This window comes from Pteropus vampyrus, unplaced genomic scaffold, assembly GCF_000151845.1.
Source record: "Pteropus vampyrus isolate Shadow unplaced genomic scaffold, Pvam_2.0 Scaffold218, whole genome shotgun sequence".
NCBI classification, from domain to species: Eukaryota; Metazoa; Chordata; class Mammalia; order Chiroptera; family Pteropodidae; genus Pteropus; species Pteropus vampyrus.
The window spans coordinates 9,215-16,424 of NW_011888999.1; the positions used below are offsets into that span (position 1 = coordinate 9,215).

General features: G+C 35.0%; 1 pseudogene; it reads left to right on the forward strand.

Annotated features, from left to right (window-relative positions):
• The first annotated feature begins 6,045 nt into the window (after positions 1-6,045).
• LOC111747354 lies at positions 6,046-6,164 on the forward strand (annotated as a pseudogene).
• The last annotated feature ends 1,046 nt before the right edge of the window (positions 6,165-7,210 follow it).

Sequence of the window (7,210 nt, forward strand, 5' to 3'; positions counted from 1 at the left end):
CGTGGGAGTTTGAGACAGAGGGACTATCATTTAAGGTCAAAGGACAGTGAAGTCAAAGGAGGAATACACCAATCAAGGTCAAGAAGAAAACATATGACATACATTAGGATTATTTGAGGAGAGTTTAATACAAGAGATGTTAGCATAAATGTACAGGAAGGGTGTAAAGAAATCACAAGGAACAGGGAAGTGCCCAGGGCTAAAACCAGTAGAGCTTCTTTACCTCTTGCATTGAAGGAGAAAGGACTGAGCTGTTGCCAGAACTCAGAGACAAAGGGTTGTAGGGAGAGGGCTGTCTAACAGGAGCTGTCATTAAGAAGTTAGCTGTCCTTAAGCAACCCCACAGGAACAGCCAGTGGAATTACTGCCCTGAACTTACTCACCTCCCTCCCTTTGATGTCTGGCTTTTGTGCTCCATTAATGAAATCCAATTGGAAGCCAAAGATCACGGAAATAGTTGGAGAATGGATTTGGAGAAACAAATGGAAGATATCCACACAGAGAAATGCTGAGGAGTTTATTCTTTTAATGAGAGTCTTGTGTGTACTTATGTGCACAAAAATATGTGTAATCTAATGAATAAGAAGAAGAGGTTTTGATATGGAGTTATAAAGAGGACTAATAATACCTACTGTTGGTAAAGAAGAGTGCTGAAGTAGGACTGAGTAATAAACATTTGTTATGATTGTCCATGAATTGGTGTCTGGAAAAACTTCTGTTATAACCCTGCTTAAAAAACTGCTGCAAAATACTGCTTATTTGCTTTTTGCATTTTCATTTAATTGCCAGTATTAAGATTTGGTGGTTAAAATCCTTCCATATCTGGCTCTTATTTCTCCTTAGAAGGACCTTTTTCTATACTAGCAAGATCTCAGAATTCAGCTAATGCAGTAATACTCAACAACCAATGGTGATCTGAAATGAAGAAAATTAGCCCACATGCCACAGAATAAAAATTAAAAACATAGAAAATTCAGAAGAAAGGAAGAAAGAATGGGCTAATTTGCATTGGTTTGATGGCCTTACCATCCATGTTTCATTGGCAACTGATAGTATTCATATTTATCTAAAAAATAAGATTACATTAGGATATCATTGTGGAATCAGAACCATGATGCAGCTGGCAACAAATGCACTTTGACAAGATATAGATGAATCTTCTTTCCCGGCCCCTGCCTTATAACAATGAATAAAGCTAAGAAGACAAAACTGGCAAAGCGAAATGTCAGAGTGAGAATAGGGCACAAAGCTGTTTTATTTTGTTTGATCCTTATGAAAATGGAATGCTCATTGACTTAATGGTCAGAGTTACTGGTCTGATTTCCCTGACTTACCTCTTTCCTTGGATATGATCATGCCTTCTATTAAAAAGCTATGTCAAAGTTTCCCATCTAGAAAATAGCCAGCATTCTAATTCCTTTGCTAAGGCAGAGTGGAGAATTTGCATAATTTATGAGACCTTTAAGTGACTTGGAAAGGGACTCATCACACACTTGTCCTTTACCTGTCAAATGGATACAGTGACATGGAGGAGCCCATGCCCTCTAAATCTCTCTTTCTCTCTGTACTTTTTCACTCTGTGAGGATACCCATTAGGAGTGGAACTGGCTGGAAGTCTAGGGAGCATCTTACCCACAGTTTGAACTGGAAGTAGTTCCAGAGAGTGCTGAGAGTCATAACTACAGACTTGTTTCCAAATAACTACTTGTACCAGGGGCTGTGGTGAGCCCTTGAACTGTAGCCGACAGGTACAGGTGAGGACTGGAAAAGAAAAGACTGAGAAATAGCTATGAGGAAGTTATCAGATTAAAAGGAAACTGGGAAATAGCTGATGAGGGAAAGGACAGTCAAGTCCTAGCAGAGATGGGGATCAGAAGAATGGTATAAGTAAAGTGTTACTTTGGCCTTTAAATTTCTGACATAAGAGGTGTGTCATAGGCTGTTATTTATAGCACATTCTGAACAGATGTTTTTGAGTAGATTTTTAGAAAGGGATTTTGAAGGGCTGTGGACCAGAGTGAAAGGACTGATGTAGTGTGAAATTAGAGCTGTAAGTGATTAACAAAATGGAAAGTTTCTGCCCTATAACTGTTAAATGACTTGCTGGAGTATAAATTCCATAGTGATATGCAAATATTAACAGCTTATAAGTAGTCAAGCATATCAGATAGACTTTCCATATAAACCATACAAATTTGATTTCATGCAGAAACATATAAGATGGCCTAGCATTACTAATATTGCTATTTACTATCTATTTCCTCTTTCTTTCTTAAGAATCCATTTTATGTAGTTAAACTACTATAGGGAATTGTACCCATCTCCTAACATTGGACTATCTAATCAGTGTCATTGTTCTAAAAAGTAAAGAAGATTTTTTCAGAGGCTGACGATTTAGAATCATAGCATTCATGGTGGGAAGGGAGTTTTAAAGCCATCTAATCTCATCACTAATCTGGTGCTTAAAGGTCCTCTATAACAGTGTTTTTCTAAGTGAATTGTGCCAGGATACCATGTGCCAGGCACTGTCCTAAGAATGCAGTGAGAAACAAGACATTATCATACCTGCCATCACAGACCGTTCAATGGAAAAAGGCAGATAATTAAAAGGAATGAAGTGCATTTCAACCAAGAAATGCAGTGATTTCAAAGAATTTTAGATTGTACTTCAATCTACTTTATTTTTTCATAAAGAAGATTTAACATACAGTTAAAACTAGTTCTCTAAAAATGTTTGCAAAACCCACAAACTATCTTATTAATGTCACAGCGAGAATATAAAATACAACTAATGATATTGGAGAACGCATATCTCACAACAAAGATAAACATATTGCTCCAGATCAGAGCAGAATTGCAAAGAGGAGCAACTCTGTCCTTATTTTTATATGGGCAAAGTGATGACTATGAATCTGGATGGAGAAAGGAAATAGATAATGTATTCACTGAGTATATTCTATGTGTCAGACTCTGAGAAATATTAGGCCATGAGGATGAAAACTCATTGTTTACCGCTGTATTCTCTGGAATAGTATTTGGCATAGGGTAGGTACTGTATTACTCAGGGTTGTCCAGAGAAATGAAACGACTATATCTATATCTATATCTATATCTATCTCACAGAAACAATGGTTTACCAGCTATCTAGGTAGACTCCCTGTAGCCCAGTCAAGCTGACACAAAATTAACCATCACAGATTAATAAATAAATACAGTCATAAGGAAATTAACAATGAATAAGTTCATTACTTTGCTAGTGCAAATCTAGGAGGTAGATTTTCAGATTTTATGAATAAGACTATTGGTTCTTAAAAGGCTAAGATAGTTGGTTAAGATTGCATAGTTAATGAGAGACAGGGCAATACTCAAGGGAAGATTTGTTGCGTTGAAATAAAGGTCCCTGATCTTTAGATTTGAATATGGAATTCTCCAGAATCTCCTCTCTACCTATCTAGTCTCCATTCTAAACATTCATACCAGCCTTTCCTCTCAAAATTTCTCCTATCACATAAATTTGTTTGCCTTGAGAGTATATTTCTTACCACTTTCATGCTTTCCACATACTATCCCTCTCCATGGAATGTCTTTACTCCATCTGCTTTTAAAATTCCTGCTAATACATCAAAACGCAGGTTGAAAGCCACATTGACTTCTCTGAACCCCATGATAGCATGAAGCATACCTCCTCTATGATCCTGTAACTTTCTAAACATGCTTCTACCATGCAACTTACAAAATTCCCAAGTTATTCCTTGGACTGATCTATCTGTCAACAGGCTTTGAGGTCTTAGAAGGCTGGGTCTATATTTTATTTCATTCTTGTACTTTTCTCGTGTAGCAAAATGTCTAGTATTGTAGGAATTTGATTAACTTTTAATTTAAGAGATGATGAATAAACAAACAAATCCAAGAATGAATAACCAAGACTGTGGTGCCTGAGAACATGCACCCTTAAGAACAAGATCTAGAACCACTCTAGAATGACTAGGGCATTAGGTACTTGACAAAAAGATATCAGGTGTCAGCTATTATCAGAACTAGGAGATACACAAAGGTGAATTAAAGCTCATCAGAAGCAAAGGCCAGGTAATTTTGAGTCCCCGTGTTGTAATATAACCTGGTTGTCAGTAGCCAAGAAGAGACTGTGGAGGAATGAATGCGTGGAGAAATTATTTGTATTTGGTAGGTTAGAAATCAATTGATCCAGCTCTGGAGGAGAAAAGGAATTGAGAATGTGGCTATGAGAAGACTATGACTTATGTTGGCTTTTTTTTTTTCCTCTCTCAAGTTCTCTTGAAACCCTGTACTATTCTGAAGAGGTTTTACTACAAGTTGAATTGTTTAAAGCTGCACTCAGAGACTGTTCCACTGTCACTGGAATAAATTATCCTTTTATGAATTTTGTACCCAGAGAACATCTCTTTCTCTTTGGAGTTCTTCTGGGTATTGATTTTGACTCACACTTATCTTAGCAAAATAAAAAAGAAGCTCCCAATCAATTTTTGTTTTAGTTGAAAGCAATATAGCTTTCAAACTAGATTTTTTTTTCCCCCTCTAATGTTACAAAATACATAAGGTGAGAAAAGCCTGGGATCGAGAATTTCGATCCTTCTGATTTTCATCATTTAGTTTATCTATCCATCTCTACTCAGTCCTTAAGCAGTATTGTTATTTATTTATTTTTTTTCCTATTCTGGCCTGTGCAGCCATGCTTTGCTCCTGGCAGGTGCCCACTAAATAGATGTCAGAGCTAAACCAATGACAGGTATAACCATGCAATGAAAGTAATTTAAAAATAATTAAGAAAAGCTTAAGCCTACTTTTTAAAAAATTTACTCCAAAGGCTGACAGATGTAGAGCATATAGTTTGAGGTCCAACTGCCTAGATTCAAGTTCTGGCTCTGCCATTTACCAGCTTTGGAATCTTGGACAAGATACACATGTCTCTGTGACTCAGCAGTCTTGTCTGTATGATGGGAATAAAAACAGCACATATCTCATAAGGTTCTTGTGCGAATGAAATGAATTAATATATGTAAAGTGCTTGGACATATTAAAATCACTATAAATGCTAGGCATTTATATTATTATGGAACCCTCTTCCTCCCACACCCACAATGTTTCTGTGAAATTTTTTCCCATAAATTATGTTTAAAATAGGAATGCGGAATATCTTATTTGCATGTTTATTTGTGTGTTTATAAATTTCACTTTGTAGAGTTACCCTTTTCCCCACTAGTCTTTACCAAAAAAATGGCACATTCTCTTTGGTGAAATAATAAATGGATTGGGCACAAGGAAGTTCCATAAAATAATGATGGCTCATAGACTACATGTGACCAAAGAGATAATCAACTTAAAGAAATTTGAATTTAAGGTAGGTTTCGATTAGTAAAATTTAAATTTGTAAAAAATGTGGACTATTTATGAAGCTTTCCTCTACTTCATCGCACATTGAATTTTCTGTAGACACTGTTTGAGCTATTGTAAAGTCATAGAGAAAGCAAAGGTCTTTATATTTATGGGAACTTGACCCTGAATACTGGCTCTGCAACTTTATATGAACATGGGAATAACATGCAGTTTCTATGAGCCTAGTTTTTTTCATTTACAGTTATAATAAGGTCATGCTAGTAATATAATTACAATTTAAGGAATAATTTTTAGGCTTTCAAACCATATACAGACATATACACACTATATACTTGCATTCACATATGCACTTGTTGATAGACACTTATATTAACCTACATGTCATCATCACAAATTAATTCTTATTTCAGTTTTATAGATGTATTCACCAATATTCAAACACATTAAGTAATTTGCCAGTCACAAAGCTAAAAAGTGGCAGATCTAGAATCTGAACCTAAATGTTTCAGGCTGCGAAGCCATGATCTCCTGCTTTTTATCATATTGCCTCTTGATACAGAGCTGATTTGAAAATTAAATGCAGTCAACATAAAATATCTAATATGAGGTTCAGCATATGGTAGATTCCTAATAATATTAGTTAGTTTACCATTTTTAAAATTACTAGAATGCATTTATGGGCATGCTACCCTGAATGAGCCCAATCCCGTCTGACCTCTGAAGCTAAACTGGGTCGGGTCTGGCTAGTACTTGGATGGGAGACCATCTAGGAAGACCAGGTGCTATAGGCCTAAAAAATAAGCTGACAAGGTCCTTGCAATCTGTGAGGTCAATCAAGGGTTGCCTCACTTAAAAAAATAAATAAATAAATAAAAATTTAAAAAATAATAAAATTACTAGAATGCTTTGTAAAGATAATGAAGATGATTATGGCTTTAATGATAATAGAAACATATTAATTGTTTACCATCTATTAAGCACTATACTTCATATGCTTCACATTTGTTATTTTATCTAATCACCACAATCCTAGGATAGGAGCATTGTTACTGTTATCCTCACTTTAAAAATTTAAAAAAAGAAGAATGGGGTGAAGGAGGGTTTGAACTTCTTCATTATCAGCTAAGACTTAAATCCAGGACTGTATTATTTGTCCATATTTAGCAACCATCTTACCTATAAGTGTTAAAAAAAAAAAATCCCATGCCTTTTGAAGAATTATTCTATTTTTCCTATTTTCTAATAACTTCTCTTAAAATGACTTTAACCATGTGCATACCCCTTAAAATTATGTGGCTCTTTATTTTTCTATCATAGCAAAAGAGTTTTATCCCTGAGCCTATTAAAAAAAAAAAAAAGGAAAAATTACATCAAATTTGAAAAACAGGCCTAAAGTTTATTCTTCCACATGATAGTTTATCTTTAGACCAGAAATAATGTAACATATATCCAAATTTGTGGTACTTATTTCATGCTGTATATAGAAAACTAGGAACCCAAATACTAAATTGAATGAGAAATAGAACTGTTCTTGAGTTAATAGTCTAGAAGGCTGCATAGATATCTCAAGCAGAGCTGGTACACTGTAGACCAAAATAAATAAATTCCTCAAATATGTCCATCAAGTGTCCTGAGTTCAAACTTGGGGCTCTTTCTGAACGATCAAGCAGAAATATTCTACACAAAAATGTAACAAGTTTCTCCTTATCTTAATTACATATATTTAAAACATATATATATATATATATATATATATATATATATTCATTTAAAACATTTAATTGAAGGTTTTTTCCTCTGAAGTTTGTATAGTCGTCCCTCCTTATCCACAGAGGAA